We start from the raw sequence: 18,420 nt of genomic DNA, 5'->3' as shown, positions 1-18,420 counted from the left end.
GGTTAACTAAAACAGTTAAAGAACATATCAAACTTAAAGAAAAAGATGGGAGGCAGGTCAGAAGATTGGACAGGATATCAAAAACAGCAAAGAATGACTAAAAGATTGATAAGGAAGGTAAAATTAGAGTACGAGAGAAAGCTAGCAAGAAATATAAAGCCAGATAGCAAGAGTTTCTATAGGTACTTAAAAAAGAAAAAAAAAGTTAAAAAAGTGAGCATTGGTCCTACAGTGAGTGAGTCTGGGGATTTAATAATGGATAAGAAGGAGAAGGCAAATGAATTGAACCGATATTTTACATCAGTCTTCACTATTGAGAATACAAGTAACATTAGCTGTAAGTCAGGAAATGGAAGGAAGGGAGGAACTCAAGAAAATTACAATCACCAGGGAAGTGGTACTGAACAAATTATTGGAGCTGCAGGCTGACAAGTCTCCGGGTCCAGATGGACTTCATCCTAGGGCTTTAAAAGAACTGGCTCGTGAGATAGTTGATGCGTTAGTTTTAATTTTCCAAAATTCCCTAGATTCGGGGAAGGTTCTGTTAGATTGGCAAATAGCCAATGTAACTCTTTTATTCAAAAAGGGAGGGAGACAGAAAGCAGGAAACTACAGGCCAGTTAGCTTAACATCTGTCTTAGGGAAAATGTTAGAAGCTATTATTCAAGACATTACAGCCGGGCATTTAGAAAAATTCAAGGTAATCAGACAAAGTCGACATGGTTGTGAAAGGTAAATCATGTTTAACCAATTTATTGGAGTTCTTTGAGGGAGATACATGTGCTGTGGATAAAGGGGAACAGGCAGATGTATTGTACTTGGATTTCCAGAAGGCATTTAATAAGATGCCACATCAAAGGTTATTGCAGAAAATAAAAGCTCATGGTGTAGGGGGTAACATACTGGAATGGATAGAAGATTGGCTAGCTAACAGGAAACAGAAAGTAGGCATAAATGGGTCATTTTCTGGTTGGCAAGATGTAACGAGTGGTGTGCCACAGGGATCAGTGCTGGGGCCTCAACTTTTTACAATTTATATAAATGACTTAGATGAAGGGACCAAAGGTATGGTTGCTCAATTTGCCGATGACACAAAGGTAGATAGGAAAGTAACTTGTGAAGCAGACATAAGGGGGCTACAAAGGGATATAGCTAGGTTAACTGAGTGGGCAAAGACCTGGCAAACGGAGTATAATGTGGGAAAGTGTGAAATTGTCCACTTTGGCTGGAAACTAAAAAAGCATATTATCTAAATGGTGAGAGATTGCAGAGCTCGGAGATGCAGAGGGCTCTGGGTGTCCTAGTGCATGAATTGCAGAATGTTAAAATGCAGGTACAGCACGTAATTAGGAAAGCTAATAGAATGTTATTGTTTATCGCGAGGGGACTTGAATACAAAAGTAGGGAGGTTATGCTTCAGCTATACAGGGCATTGGTGAGACCACATCTGGAGTACTGTTTACAATACTGGTCTCCTTATTTAAAGAAGGATGTAAATGTGTTGCAGGCAGTACAGAGAAGGTTTACTAGACTAATACCTGGAATAGGCAGGCTGTCCTATGAGGAAAGATTGGACAGGCTGGGCTTGCATCCACTGGAATTTAGAAGAGTAAAAGGTGACTTGATTGAAAGATGTAAGATGCTGAGGGGTCTTGACAGAGTGGATTTGGAAAGGATGTTTCCCCTTGTGGGAGAATCTAGAACTAGGGGTCACTGTTTAAAAATAAGGGCTCGCCCATCTAAGACAGAGATGAGGAGAATTTCTTTCTCTGAGGGTCATGAGTCTTTGGAATTCTCTTTCGCAAAAGGCGGTGGAAGCAGAGTCTTTGAATATTTTTAAGGCAGAGGTAGATAGATTCGTGATAAGCAAGAGGGTGGAAGATTATCGGGCGTAGGTGGAAATGTGGAGTAATCAGTTCAGTCATGAACTTACTGAATGGTGGAGCAGGCTCGAAGGGCCGAGTGGCCTACTCCTGCTCTTAATTCGTTTGTTCGCATGAAAGCAGGAAAGTACAAACCCATTAGATTAACATAGTTGTGGGGAAGTTACTGGAATCTTATGATCAGGGACAGAGTGACAGAGCACTTGAAAAATATAAGCTGTTCATAAAGAGGCAACATGAATTTGTCAAGAGAATGTCATGTCTGACTAATCTAGTTGAATATTTTGTAGGTGCCACTAACAAGGTGGTCAGGTAAGTGTCTATTATGCAGCCTGTATGGAATTCCAGAACATGTTTAGTAAGGTTCCTCACAAGAGATTATTAGGAAAAGTAAAAATACACAGAATTGGATATACAGTTTATAATTGGCTGGGAGGTAGGAAACAGAGTCGGGATAAAGGAAGCATTCTCTGATTGGCAGGATGTGACAAGTGATCCTGCCCAGGGATCTGTACTGTGGCCTCAGCCTTTCGCCACATACGTCAATAACTTGAATGAAGGAATAGAGAGTTGTATATCAACATTTTCAGATGATAGTAAGTTAGGAGGCACAGCAAATTGTGTAGATGGGAGCAGGAAGTTACAAAGGAACATAAACAGATTAAGTGATTTGGGCAAAACTGTGGCAGATGGAGTTCAATGTGGTGAAGTGTGAGGTCATCCAGTTTGGATCCAAGAAAGAAAGATCCAAGTATTTTCTTAATGAGGAGAGACTATGAGGTGTGGCGAGCAAAGTAGACAAATCACTAAAAGCTACTAAGACGGAATGCAAAACGCACCAATTTGAAGCAGTTATCAATATTTAACAGGACTGGGTCCAAAATGTAATCAAAAAGACAATTGAAATGTTAGCCTTTCTGAAGGAAACTGGAGCACAAAAGGGAGGAAGTTATGCTTCAGTTGTACGGTGCCTTGTTCAACCCCATCTGGAGTGCCGCATTCAGTTTTAGGCACCAAATCTCAGGAAATATATATTTGCCTTGAAGGAGGTACAGTGCATGGTCACCAAAAATAATATTAGGGCTTAAAGGTTTTAATTATGTACAAGGGTTGCCTAAATTTGGTTTATGTCCTCTTGATTTTAGAAGGTTGAAGGATGATCTGATTGAGGTGTTTAAATTATAAATGGCTTCAATAGGGTAGATACAGAGAAGCTATTTACTCCAGTGGAAGAACAAGGGGGCACAATTTTAAAATGAAAGCCAAGCCATTCAAGAGTGAAATTAGGAATTTTTTTTTCCCTCCCAAAGGGTAATGGAAATCTGGAACTTTCTTCCTTAAAAAGCTGTAGAAACTGGTCAATTTGTTTTTCAAGAGTGAGATTGACAGAATTTTGTTACGTAACAATATCAAGAGATATAGATCGAAAGCAGTTAAATGGAGTTGAGGAACAGATCGGCCATGATCTGATTGAATGGTCAAACAGGCTTGAAGGACTGAATAACCCACTCCCGTCCCTATATTTCCATTGCAGATATGTAACTGAGATAAATTCATAAACTGTGGGAAACTAAACAGTATTTCATTATAGCATTCAGTAAGATTAAATTGAAATAAAAGCACTGTACTCGAAGACGGACATGACTGTTTGAGTTTTCACCCTTTCAACTCTCCATGATGCACCTACTGTTTAAAAATGTAGAATTTAGCAACAGAATACAGAATCTGATCTCTTACATTGTGCTTGTTGCTTTCAGAACTATAGCTGCAATATCCGTGTGTGTCTTTTTTTTTAAGTATACCAGTGACTACTGCTGCTTTATTGTTCCCAATGGGAGATGCGAAATGGACCTGTACTCTGTCACAGTGTTCACAAATATCCCGCAGTGAAAGTGTTGAAACCATTTTGATCTTGTTGCATGGAGAACAGTTTGTTTTTTTGCGTGTGTGATTGGATTAGCACTTGACAAGGCTCCTACGACAACTGAATGACACTAATTTAAAACAAAGCTGTTATCCCCATGCAGCTCGAAATAACTTAGTTCTTGCCATGCAATGTTCATAATACCTTGCACTGTCAGAGTATGAACACCGGATTCAAACCAGCATGAATACTGATCTCACCAGCTGTGGGTCTCGTTCCAGTTCAGCTGCACAAACCACACAAGTTAGACAGCTAGCCCTGAATGTCCTTCCTAACTGTGCTCTGTAGCTGTCTGGCAGTGCAGATGTTAAGGAAACATCTAATGCAGTGCACATTAGCAATCTCAGTGGCAGAAGTTTAATTACATTAACAATTTAGAGGAACGCACAGTATCATCCTGCATCCCTTCCTACAGGCTGTTCAGTAATTTCACAATAAGCATAAATAAAAAAAAGTCAAAACTCAGAATAGTAGACATGACTCAGAATTAGCAATGGGTGGGTGGAATCTGGAAATCAATTAAAGCAATTTACTGTCCATGTAGAGCCAGAAACAGAATGTCTTGGCAGCAATAATCAGATGAGTAATCATGAACTTTTATGTGTCTTATTACATAATGAAATAAAAGTTACTTTCCCAGTGTTAGGTGTCAGAGAGGGCCTTTATCACCCCAAGTGCAACCTTAGACAAATGAACAATATTGCACTGTATTTTAGTCTGTGTGAAATTAAACATTGTAAGTAAAAATATAGCCAATTAAAGACTTTTCACTTCAATTAGTGAACAAAATTATTTAAGAAAGCCGAGCTCGTTTGGGGGGTGAAGGGTGAGAAAGAGTGCTGAGTGGAAGGAGGTGAACGAGAATCATTTTGGTAAGTTCTCAGCCCCAGCCCTGATTTAAATGCAATTACCTTATTTATTTTTATTTTTGAATTGCCATGGATCTTTCTTACCTGTTTTAAGGTTCTCAAGTCAAAGCATTGTGCTTCCATCCCCTACAGTTCAGTATAGTGGTTCACATTTAAATAACAATTTCCCAGCAATATACAAGTGTGAAGTGATGCATTTTGGGAAGTTAAACTAGGGCAGGACATATACAGTGAATGGCAGGGCCCTGGGGAGTGTTGTTGAGCAGAGACACCTTGGGGTGCAAGTACATAGTTCCCTGAAAGTGGCAACACAGGTAGACAGGGTGGTGAAGAAGGCATATGGCATGCTTGCCTTTATCAGCCGAAGCATTGAGTACAAGAGTTGGGACGTCATGTTACAGTTGTACATAACGTTGGTTAGGCCGCATTTGGAGTACTGTGTGCAGTTCTGGTCGCCGCACTACAGGAAAGATGTGATTAAGCTAGAGAGGGTGCAGAAAAGATTCACCAAGGATGTTGCCTGGTTTGGAGGGCTTGAGTTATAAAGAGAGATTGGATAGGCTGGGTCTGTTTTCCCTGGAGCAAAGGAGGCTGAGAGGGGACATGATAGAGGTATATAAAATGATGAGAGGCATAGATAGGTAGATAGCCAGAGTCTGTTTCCCATGGTAAGGGTGACTGAAATTAGAGGGCATAGATTTAAGGTGAGACGGAGGAGGTTTAAAGGGGATCAAAGGGGTAAATTTTTCACACTAAGAATAGTGGGTATCTGGAATGAGCTGCCTGAGGAGGTGGTGGAGGCAGGAACAGTAGTGACATTTAAGAGGCATCTGGACAGGTACTTGAATGAGCAAGGCATAGAGGGATATGGAATTAATGCAGGCAGGTGGGATTAGTATAGATAGGCATTGTGGTCGGCCTGGACGCGGTGGGTCGAAGGGCCTGTTTCTATGCTCTACGACTCTAATATTATTGAATACTTTGCACATTGGGGAAGATTAGCAGGGCTACTGCAACATGGTTTCCTTCCCTGTGCACACCCCACAACCCCTTGACCCTTGATTCATAGCAAAATCAGCCGCCGCACACTCTGATTGCACTTCAAATGCACCTTAAACATTGAGGACTTTCGGGACCTGTGCAGGTAAAAATATAGTCATGGTGATGTAGAGAGGCTGTGCCTGATGCAATGTTACTTCCGTGTCGTATAAAGCCCAGGACGTGTACCATTGTGTCGCTTTCCTTTTCTCACCTAAAAAGATTGCCTGCATCTTGCATCCACTTTTCTGACTAATTTGCAAAACCCGACATTTTCTCCTCAAGAGTTGATTAGGTTAAACAGTCCTTATGCTGTTCCAAGGGTTCCTTTTCTCAGGAATTGAGGTGTCAGCATTTAGTGGCCAGCAGTCTGCATAATTTGCATCAACAAGCAAGAATATTTTTATTAGGAGATCCACACAAATTAAGCAATCAAATAAGAATTGCTGTTACCAGGTATACAGGCTTGGTGAAAAGCAGTGCTCTGTTCAATATGTATGGCAACAACCATTAACCAATCACCAGTTTTTGCTCGAGTCGCTCTGAACAGGCTCCAGAAGCTGGCCGAGCGCGTCTACCCTGAGGCACAGTGTGGCTTTCGTGCAGAGAGATCAACTATTGACATGCTGTTCTCCCTTCGTCAGATACAGGAGAAATGCCGTGAACAACAGATGCCCCTCTACATTGCTTTCATTGATCTCACCAAAGCCTTTGACCTCGTCAGCAGACGTGGTCTCTTCAGACTACTAGAAAAGATCGGATGTCCACCAAAGCTACTAAGTATCATCACCTCATTCCATGACAATATGAAAGGCACAATTCAACATGGTGGCTCCTCATCAGAGCCCTTTCCTATCCTGAGTGGTGTGAAACAGGGCTGTGTTCTCGCACCCACACTTTTTGGGATTTTCTTCTCCCTGCTGCTTTCACATGCGTTCAAATCCTCTGAAGAAGGAATTTTCCTCCACACAAGATCAGGGGGCAGGTTGTTCAACCTTGCCCGTCTAAGAGCGAAGTCCAAAGTACGGAAAGTCCTCATCAGAGAACTCCTCTTTGCTGACGATGCTGCTTTAACATCTCACACTGAAGAATGCCTGCAGAGTCTCATCGACAGGTTTGCGTCTGCCTGCAATGAATTTGGCCTAACCATCAGCCTCAAGAAAACGAACATCATGGGGCAGGATGTCAGAAATGCTCCATCCATCAATATTGGCGACCACGCTCTGGAAGTGGTTCAAGAGTTCACCTACCTAGGCTCAACTATCACCAGTAACCTGTCTCTAGATGCAGAAATCAACAAGCGCATGGGTAAGGCTTCCACTGCTATGTCCAGACTGGCCAAGAGAGTGTGGGAAAATGGCGCACTGACACGGAACACAAAAGTCCGAGTGTATCAGGCCTGTGTCCTCAGTACCTTGCTCTACGGCAGCGAGGCCTGGACAACGTATGCCAGCCAACAGCGACGTCTCAATTCATTCCATCTTCGCTGCCTTCGGAGAATAATTGGCATCAGGTGGCAGGACTATATCTCCAACACAGAAGTCCTTGAAGCGGCCAACACCCCCAGCTTATACACACTACTGAGTCAGCGGCGCTTGAGATGGCTTGGCCATGTGAGCCGCATGGAAGATGGCAGGATCCCCAAAGACACATTGTACAGCGAGCTCGCCACTGGTATCAGACCCACCGGCCGTCCATGTCTCCGTTATAAAGACGTCTGCAAACGCGACATGAAATCGTGTGACATTGATCACAAGTCGTGGGAGTCAGTTGCCAGCATTCGCCAGAGCTGGCGGGCAGCCATAAAGACAGGGCTAAATTGTGGCGAGTCGAAGAGACTTAGTAGTTGGCAGGAAAAAAGACAGAGGCGCAAGGGGAGAGCCAACTGTGCAACAGCCCCAACAAACAAATTTCTCTGCAGCACCTGTGGAAGAGCCTGTCACTCCAGAATTGGCCTTTATAGCCACTCCAGGCGCTGCTTCACAAACCACTGACCACCTCCAGGCGCGTATCCATTGTCTCTCGAGATAAGGAGGCCCAAAAGAAAAAGAAGAAAGAAGTTCTCTTGGCCATTAGAAAGAGAGTCACAAATCAGGTAAAACAAACAAAGCACAAAGTAAAGAAACTAATACAAATAGGAATTTGCACTGGGCACCGAATATACCCTCCACCCACCCCTGCTGGGCTGTTACCACTCTGGCACAGCCACTGACCTATTGAGTGCATTGAAATAGTTACCTCCTCAGATGGAACAATGTGTTCGCAACACCCTGTGCCACAAGTGTTAATAACTTGGCAAAATGATTGCTAATGGGCATGATGAATAGGAAAACGACCATGATGAAATTGACCAAGGGTGCTTGGCAGAAGTTCCAGATTTCACTTCCAGAGGCAAAGGTATCAGCACATGCTGCTCCTGGGCAGCTACGGATTTTACAAAGTGACTGTCTGTAGTTATACAGCATCTTACCACAAGCCATTTTCTGGCTTGCTCACCAGAACTAGGAATTGGGCTTCATAACCAAGCTTTAGAAGGTTCTGCTATGACCGACATAGAATCTAATATTTCCAGGTTATTTATTCTAATGTAACCTCCAGACTGTACTCAAGAATCACCAAGTACTACACTGCCTCAGCAGTTAGCAGGGGTAGACGATGAAGTGGCAAATACTCTGACACCTCATAACCTAAAGGTGGTCATGAAATTCTCAGCTTTGGGTTATCCAGAGCTGTACCTTTTAACAAAGATAGAACTTCTATCTTAATAGGTGCACATGCATTTAAAAATATTTGAAGAGTAACTATCGAAGATCTCATTACTATCACGCTGTGAGGAAAAGGCAGAGATTATTTTGATCCATAAGTAGTTAAGAAAAAGATGCTTTTTTAGCTGTGAGCTGAATTGTATATTACCTTAGGAGAACTGCAACAAATTGCAAGGAGATATTATCAAACTTGCAGAATAGACATATTGGGCTGAATTTTGAGATTAGATTAGATTAGATTAGAGATACAGCACTGAAACAGGCCCTTCGGCCCACCGAGTCTGTGCCGACCAGCAACCACCCATTTATACTAATCTTACACTAATCCCATATTCCTACCAAACATCCCCATCTGTCCCTATATTTCCCTACCACCTACCTACACTAGTGACAATTTATAATGGCCAATTTACCTACCAACCTGCAAGTCTTTTGGCTTGTGGGAGGAAACCGGAGCACCCGGAGAAAACCCACGCAGACACAGGGAGAACTTGCAAACTCCACACAGGCAGTACCCGGAATCGAACCCGGGTCACTGGAGCTGTGAGGCTGCGGTGCTAACCACTGCGCCACAGATTCCGGATGTGCAATTTGGCAGCAGTCCCGCTTGTGACGTCAATGGCCACGCTGCCGTGATTATGTGACAGGTGCCCAATATGCATAACAGCTGTGGCCATCTTCCCCCAATCACGAGGCGGGGCAGCAATGGAGATTCCGTTAATGGCGTCACCTGATGTTTGAGCAGGTGCTGGCATCATCTTTAAAAGCCTGACAGCCCTGCAATTACTCCCTCTGCGCACACAAGCCCCTTGCAGAGATCCCCTCGTCACACAAAAGTCCCTTGTAGAGTTTCCCGTTCACACACAAGCCCGTTGGACACTCAGCACAGCAGCAATGGCCACTGAAAACCCCACTTCCCCAATGCTACTCTGGTTAGGTTACCTTCCCTTTCGCGGCACTGAGGACTCTTGCCTCGGTGGTGCCAGCTTTTCAAAGTCGTGAAACTGGAGGCACATGACTACATACGCACATACGAATTAGGAGCAAGAGTAGGCCACTCTGCCCTTTGAGCCTGCTCCGCCATTCAATAAGTTCATAGCTGAACTGATTACTCCACATTTCCACCTACCCCCGATAACCTTCCAACCCGTTGCTCATCAAGAATCTACCCATCTCTGCCGTAAAAATATTCAAAGACTCTGCTTCCATTGCCTTTTAAGGAAGAGAATTCCAAAGACTCAAGTCCCTCTGAGAGAAAAAAAATTCTCATCTCTGTCTTAAATGGGCGAACCCTTATTTCTAAACAGTGACCTCAAACTCTAGATTCTCCCACAAGGGAGAATCCTTTCCACATCCACCCTGTCAAGACCCCTCAGCATCTTATATCTTTCAATCAAGTCACCTTTTACTCTTCTAAATTCCAGCAGATACAAGCCTAGCCTGTCCAAGCTTTCCTCATAAGACAGCCTGCCCATTCCAGGTATGTGTCTAGTAAACCTTCTCTGTACTGCCTCCAATGCATTTACATCCTTCCTTAAATAAAGAGACCAATACTGTACACAGTACTCCAGATGCAGTCTCACCAATGCCCTGTATAGCTAAAGCAAAAATTCCCTACTTTTGTATTCAATTCCCCTCACGATAAACAACAACATTCTATTAGCTTTCCGAATTACGTGCTGTACCTGCATTTTAACATTTTGCGATTCATGCACTAGGACACCCAGATCCGTCTGCATCTCAGAGCTCTGCAATCCCTCACCATTTAGATAATATGCTTCTTTTTTATTTTTCCTGCCAAAGTGGACAGTTTCCCACATTATACTCCATTTGCCAGGTCTTTGCCCACTCAATCAACTGATCTATATCCCTTTGTAGCCCCCTTATGTCCTCTTGACAACTTACTTTCCTACCTATCTTTGTGTCATCAGCAAATTTAGCAACCATACCTTTGGTCCCTTCACCTAAGTCATTTATATAAATTGTAAAAAGTTGAGGCCCCAGCACTGATCCCTGTGGCACACCACTCGTTACATCTTGCCAACCAGAAAATGACCCATTTATGTCTACTTTCTGTTTCTTGTTAGCTAGCCAATCATCTATCCATGCCAATATGTTACGCCCTACACCATAAGCTTTTATTTTCTGCAATTACCTCTGACGTGGTACCTTATCAAATGCCTTCTGGAAATCGAAATACAATACATCCACCTGTTCCCATTTATTCACAGCACATGTAAATCCCTCAAAGAACTCCAATAAATTGGTTAAACATGATTTACCTTTCACAAAACTATGTTGACCCTGCCTGAATATCTTGAATTTTTCTAAATGCCCCGCTATATATACCAACTTCAATAATAACTCCTAACATTTTCCTAAGACAGATGTTAAGCTAACTGGCCTGTAGTTTCCTGCTTTCTGTCGCCCTCGCTTTTTGAATAAAGGAGTTTTCTAATCTAATGGAACCATCCCTGAATCTAGGAAATTTTGGAAAATTAAAACTATCTCACTAGCCAGTTCTTTTAACGTGAATCAGGACCCGGGGACCTGTCAGCCTGCAGTTCCAACAATTTGTTCAGTACCATTTCCCTGGTGATTGTAATTTTCTTGAGTTCCATCCTCCCTTCTATTTCTTGACTTACAGCTAATACTGGGATGTTACTTGTATCCTCAACAGTGAAGACCGATGCAAAATACCTGTCAATTCATCTGCCATCTCCTTATTATCCATTATTAATTCCCCAGATTCACTTTATGTAGGACCAACGCTCACTTTGTTAATGCTTTTCTTTTTTAAATATCTATAGAAACTCTTACTGTCTGTCTTTATATTTCTAGCTAGCTTTCTCTTGTACTCTAATTTTACCTTCCTTATCAATCTTTTAGTCATTCTTTGCTGTTTTGATATTCTGTCCAATCTTCTGACCTGCCTCCCATCTTTGCGCAATTATAGGCTTTTTCTTTAAGTTTGATAATATCTTTAACTGTTTTAATTAACCACGGATGGCGGGTCCCACCCTTGGAATTTTTCTTTCTCGTAGTAATGTATCTATTCTGTGTATCTTAAATGTTTGCCACTGCATCTCTATTGACCTATCCCTTAACCTGATTTGCCAGTTCACTTTAGCTAGCTCTGCTTTCATGCCCTCATAAGTGCCCTTATTTATTTAAAATACTAGTCTTGGACCCACTCTTCTCTCCCTCAAACTGAATGTAAAATTAATTATATTATAATCGCTGCTACCTAGGGGTGCCTTACCTATGAGGTCATTAATTAATCCTTCTTGTTGCACAATACCAGGTCTAGTATAGCCTGCTCTCTGATTGGCTCCAGAACATATTGTTACAAGAAATTATCCCGAAAACATTCTAGTACTCCTCATCTAGGCTACCTCTGCCCATCTGAATTTTCCAGTTTGTATATAGGTTAAAATCCCCCAAAATTATCGCTCTATGTTTCTGACAAGCTGCCATTATTTCTTCTTTTATACCCCGTCCTACACTGTGGTTAATATTAGGTGGGCTGTACACCACTCCCACAAGTGACTTCTTGCCTTAATGATTTCTCATCTCCACCCAAACTTTCTGCATCCTCGTCTCCTGAACTTAGGTCATCCCTCCATATTGCGCTATTACCATCATTAATTGACAGAGCTACCCCTCCACCTTTTCCTAGTTTCCTGTCCTTCCTCAATACCATATACCCTTCAATATTCAGGTCCCAATCTATGTCACCCTGCAGCCATGTCTCTATAATGGCTATCAGATCATACTTATTTATTTCTATTTGTGCTCTCAGTTCATCTGTTTTGTTTCGAATGCTACATTCATTCAGATACAGAGCCTTTAGCTTTGTCCTTTTATTATTTTTGTAACCTCTAGCCTTATCTGTTGATTTACTCTTAGATTTGTATGCTCTGTCCCTTCCTGTCACAGTCTGTTTATCATTTCCCATATTAATATCTTTCTCTCTTACCTTGTCTCTACTCCTGGATTTACAATATCTTCCCAAATTTGATCCCTTTCCACCACTATTCAGTTTAAAGCCTCTCTGCTTCCCTAGTTATGCGGCTCGTGAGAACACCGGCCCCAGCATGGTTCAGGTGTAGACCGTCCCAACAGTACAGCCAACACTTTCCCCAGAAACCGGAACCCACTTCTACCACACCAGTCTTTGAGCCACGCATTAATTTCTCCAATCTTATTTGCCCTATGCCAATCTCCCTCCCTTAAATAATGGAATGACATTTGCAATTTTTCTATCCAAAGGCACAATTTCCAAATCTAGAAAGCTTTAGAAAATTATGACTAATGTATCTGCAATGCCCCCAACCTGTTTCTTTTAATACCCTGGAGTGAAATCATCAGGTCATAAAGATTTCTCTATCGTCAGTCCCAGTATTTTTCTATTACCATTTTTTTAACATATCAAATCCAATACGTTCTTTTCATTGGCTTATTTTTTGGTTCCCTTGTACCGTTCGTATTTCATCCTCTTCCTCTAGTGTGAAAACAGATATAAAGTACTAATTTAACAAGTCTATCGTTTCTTTATTATTCATTATGGTCTCAGCTGCATTGGTCTTTAATGGACTTTCATTCCTCCATACCACTCTCTTGCTATTAATATATTTATAGACAGTTTTTGCTTTTAGCTTTGAAATCCCTTGCAAGTTTTTTTATACTCCTTTTTGCACTTCATTACTTTCTTAGTTTAACAGTTCAAAAGTATATCATTGGCTGTAAAGCACGTAGGATCGTCCTGAGGTTGAGAGAAGCGCTATATAAACGCAAGTATTTCTTTCCTTCTTTAACATCCATTTGTTACTTTTCATAGCTTTCTTAGAGTGGAGGAATTTCTGCTTTTTTTTGCCTTTGTATAAGCCTTTCCTTTTAGTTTTATACTCACCTTCTTTGTTGATCATCGCTACTCAACTACACAATCAGTTCTTTTGCCTTTTAGATATGTACATGCTGCCAAACTCCAGCTGCCCTGCTATAATACTGTCTCCTGCCAGTTTTGCCCAAGCATCGCACTATTCCCCCAGTGATACTAAACCCCAGAATCATTCCTGCAATGCCAAGAGAGCTCAGGGCAACCTGGCCACCACTACAAAATTTCAGGATTTCACCAATTGCTTGCTACCCAAGTGTAGGATTGTTCCAAGATGCAGTTAAATGTCATTTCTCTTCTCCAGTACTGCTTCCAATTGGTGCATTTTGCATTCCATCTTACTTTGTATTCTCAGCACTAAAAAGGCAGTGGGCCTTCTTGAACTGCTGCAGTCCACATGGCAAAAGCATTCCCACAATGCTGGTTATTCTTCATAATAACTTGATATTGAATGGCTTCCTAGGTCACTTCAGAGTGCAGTTAAGATTCAACCACATTGGAGTTACATATAAGCCAAACTGGGTAAGGATGGCAGGTTTTCTTCCCTAAAGAAAATTAATGAACTAGTTGGGTTTTTTCAACAATCCAATAGCTTCATGGTCACTTTTACTAATAACTAGCTTTTCATTTCCAGATTTTCTTGAAATTGAAATCAAATTCTCAAACTGCCAGGGTGGGATTCGAATTCATTTTCTCTGGAATTTAATTAGTAGTTCTGGGACAGGATGAAAATTTGTACGGGATAAATATTAAATAGCTGGGCACTCATTTATGGTTTTCACAGAATAGTGTAGAGTTGTGCAACTCAATCTGCAAATACCAATAAAAATCCCAGAACACATTTTAATAAAAATGACGTGGACTTATTCATTTGCTATAAGGCAGTAGCCTAGATGTTGCTCCCCTACTTGGCATTAAAACTTGTTATAAAACAGCAAACGCTTTGACTCACCATGAGCTTTGCCTCAGGACATCTAATCATACGATATTACATAGAAACACACAGAAGTTACAATACGCAAACAGTCCATTTGGTCCAACCACCTCATCACATTTATCCAGCATAATCTCATATCCATTCACCTCGTTCTCCTTCATCCACCTATGCAATCTAATATTGAATGTCGACATTGTTTCTACTTCAACTACCAACTACAGAAGTGAATTTCAGGGCCCCATAATTCTGTGTGAAGCGATCTCTCCTGCTCTCTATTCTAAATGTCCTTCATCTAATCTTGTAAATACAGCCTTTTGTTCTAGACCCATTAACTACTTGAAACTGTCTGCTTCTGGTTATCCTATCCCATCCTTTCATATTGTTTATAGAAATTTATGTTTATGGGTAAATCACTAAATGTGCACAAAGAGCAAATTTTTTACTTGTATCTTGCTGGTGCAAAGGAACTTGGGATTTTCCATCCATTAATTTCAAGCAGAAAGTATACCTTAAATGCTTAAAAACAGGAACATATTGACAGCAACCAGCTGGACAATATCAGTGGAATACCTGACAGTGCAAATGGGGCTGAGGATAGTGGCTGGTGGGTATGAACACGCTGGGAAATGGGGACCTGATGGTTAGAAAAGGGGCTAAAGGTCAGTATGGAAGCCATTCTCCTGAGTCCCCTTCTCCCACAAGGGTGCTGTGCACTGCTCGCCATGTTACCACTAGATTCCAGTAACCAAACCCTGCCAGACTCTTGCCCCACAATGTTCCATAGCACACGTCTCAATCCTGTTGGACCCGAAGTTCTTGCTCCACACAGGTGATCCTAGGATTTCCTCTCAGTGTTCACAAGCCCCTAGGTTTCCAGCCCAATCCTCCCAAAATCCTAGAACGATTCCTAATGCAATTAGGCTCTGAGACCTCCCACCCCAATGCTCCTAGATCCTGGGGCCCTGTTCCAGTGAATCCAGATACCAAGACCTACCCCAGTGTTGATGCAATTTCCCTAACCAGTCTTCTTGGGCCCTTGGGATTACCCCCACACACCCCCTCCCCTTCCCACCTCCAAGTTCTGACAGACCCTGGGACCACATTTAAAATAATGATAAACTCAGAGACAGAATCCCAGTCCTACCAGATTCGAGACCTTAGTCCCAGTTTTACCAGATATGCCCCCAATGGCAATGAGTCAGTGTCCCTGGTCCAACACCTTCTCGGACTCATTGTGAGCAATGTCATGAATGAAGCACAGAGCTTTACATATGTGATTCCTCACTTGGAGAGTTTCCAATCTCAGTAGTTAAAGCATCTGTTAATGAAAAAATAGCTAGTCAGCCCATACTGCTGTCTCACACAATGTACTGCCCAGTCATCAAGTTACACTGGCTGACCCCTATGAACAGGTTCCCTTGTTACTACTTGATGAATATTCCAAGAAAAGGAATTTCAGAGCTGCCTGAAAATCAGAAAAATATTTTTTTTTTAACTTATTATATAAAATTGCCCACCTCCAAGGTGCAGATTTAATTTTGCTCCACTGCAAATGAATTCAGCGTTTATTCATGTAACAGGCCTCATTCCAACAAGTTCAGCATTTGTCTATGTGTCAGCCTGTACTGCCAAATTCATTGTTTACCTATGTGACTGCCTCAACACTACCAAATTGAATGAACCTGCCTTAAAATACATCGTATTCAGTGGCTAAGTGAGAATTTGCAAAATGTCCTATGGGATTATAGCATTTATTTGATTTGAAAAATAATCATAATTTAACTTCAAGGAATAGGCTGGTAGCCAAGAAATGTTTGAGATGGCATTTTTTATCCTGAGGATATTTCATTCATTAAGTATTTGCAAATCTTGTAACAAATTAAAGCACTGAGACAGACCAGATGAAACATACAAAAAGTCAGAAAGAAGTCAAGGAAAGGCACTGAAAACTACAAATGAGTGAGAATGAGAATAAAGATATACAGGAAAATGTAGACAAGGATCTCAAAGGACAAGGGAGCTATGAGAAATATAATGTATCCCAGCCTTCACAAAGTGAGTGAAACAAATATAAAACAAAAATTTAATCACCAAATAAATATCATTCTAGCATCCATTTACAAACTGCATTCAAAATCACACAATATAAAGTAATGCCAGAAGTATCTATTACACCTACTGCACTACTCAACATAGAAAAAATGTCAATGCATAGTTTGTCTTCAAATGATCATTTATGGAATTTAGAATAGAAAGATAACTCAAATTATACTGACTTAAGATTGGTGGTGTGAAAGCCTGCTTCAAAGTGCAATTTATCATCTACTCCAGTTAACTCAAGGATGAACAAGACTGTAGAAAGGACTTCAAACTATTTAAAGGTGGGGAAAGGTTGGGTGGATATAACGTTAACCTATAGATAAAGGGGATTAAGAAAAGATCAGAGTACAAAAAAAAGATAAAAATGCAGTACTCAGGGAGCAGAAAAGTTTATACAAAGTAATAATGAAATCTAAAAAAAAAGCAGGAACGATAATTAGTGTGAAAGGCACAGAGGGAGCAGAATTCTTAAAATGCATTCAAGAGAACTTTCTTAGCCTATATGCAGCAAGCCCAACAAGAGAGGGATGGTTCTGGACTTAGTTTTAGGGAATGAAGATAGGGAGGTGGAGGAGGTATCGGTTGGGGAATATTTTGGTGGAAGTGATCATAACTCAGTTAGATCTAGGGTAGTTATGGAAAAGGACAAAGACAAACCAGGAATAAAAACTCTCAATTGGGTAAAAGTTAATTTTATTGAGCTGAGATGGGATTTAGCTCAAGTAGAATGAAAACAGTTACTTGACAGTAAATCAGTGCCAGATCAGTGGGAGGCATTCAAGGAAGAGATAGTGAGGGTTCAGAGCACATATGTTCCCTATCAAATCCAGAGCCCCCCGGATGTCATGGGGCTTAAAGGAGAGGATAAAAAAGAAAGGGAAACGTATGACGGATACCAAGGGCTCAATATTGCAGAAAACTTACAGGAATATAAAAAGTGTTGTGATGAAATTGAACAGGAAATTAGAAAAGCAAAGAGAGGGCATGAAAAAATATTGGCAATTAAAATCAACAACTCAAAAGATTTTTCATAAAAACATAAAGGGCGGTGGCGTAGTGGTATTATCACTGGACTAGTAACCCAGAGTATTGATCCGGAAACATGGGTTCAAATCCCACCACAGCACAAGGTGGAATTTGAACTCAATTAATAAATCTGGAATTAAAAGCTCGTCTAATGATGACCATGTCGATTGTTGTAAAAACCCATCTGCTTCACTAATGTACTTTAGGGAAGGAAATCTGCTGTCGTTACCTGGTCTGGCCGACATGTGACTCCAGACCCACAGCAATGTGGTTAACTCTTACATGTCCTCTGAAATGGCCTAGCAAGCCACTCAGTTGTACCTAACCGCTAAGAAGTCAATAAAAAGGAAGGAAAAAGGAAGGAAACCGGACGGACCATCCGGCATCGACCTAGGCACCAGAAACAACAACGGCAAACTCAGCCCTGTTGACCCTGCAAAGTCCTCCATACTAACATCTGGGGGCTTGTGCCAAAGTTGGGAGAGCTGTCTCACAGACTAGTCAAGCAACAGCCTGACATAGTCATACTCACGGAATCATACCTTACAGACAATGTCCCAGACACTGCAATCACTATCCCTGGGTATGTCCTGTCCCACCGGCAGGACAGACCCAGCAGAGGTGGTGGGACAGTGGTCTACAGGAGGGAGGGAGTTGCCCTGGGAGTCCACAACATTGACTCCGGACCCCATGAAGTCTCATGGCATCAGGACAAACATGGGCAAGGTAACTTCGTACTGGTTACCACCTACCGCCCTCCCTCAGCTGATGAGTCAGTACTCCTCCATGTTGAACACCACTTGGAGAAAGCACTGAGGGTGGCAAGGGTACAAAATGTACTCTGGGTGGGGGACTTCAAAGTCCATCACCAAGAGTGGCTCGGTAGCACCACTACTGACCAAACTAGCCAAGTACTAAAGAACAAAGCTGCTAGACTGGGTATGCGGCAGGTGGTGGGGGAACCAACACGAGGGAAAAACA

The 18,420-nt window shown here is 41.7% G+C and overlaps 1 protein-coding gene across 9 annotated transcripts in view; it reads right to left on the bottom strand.

The window, feature by feature from the left end:
• The window catches only part of LOC137346547 (protein CASP-like), a 734,295-nt gene that overhangs the window by 309,350 nt on the left and 406,525 nt on the right, over window positions 1-18,420 (bottom strand). The window contains exon 1 of one of the 9 annotated variants that reach the window (XM_068010030.1): window positions 15,458-15,509. The exons of the other annotated variants lie outside the window; for them this stretch is intronic. The gene's annotated coding sequence lies outside the window, so the exon portion shown is untranslated. Of the gene's footprint in view, window positions 1-15,457; window positions 15,510-18,420 lie in introns of those variants that run through there. 9 annotated transcript variants of the gene reach the window in all.

The sequence above is a fragment of the Heterodontus francisci genome, chromosome 30 (assembly GCF_036365525.1).
Source record: "Heterodontus francisci isolate sHetFra1 chromosome 30, sHetFra1.hap1, whole genome shotgun sequence".
NCBI lineage: Eukaryota > Metazoa > Chordata > Chondrichthyes > Heterodontiformes > Heterodontidae > Heterodontus > Heterodontus francisci.
The sequence above is the reverse complement of the archived record's forward strand: the minus strand, read 5'-3'. Positions and strand labels throughout refer to the sequence as shown.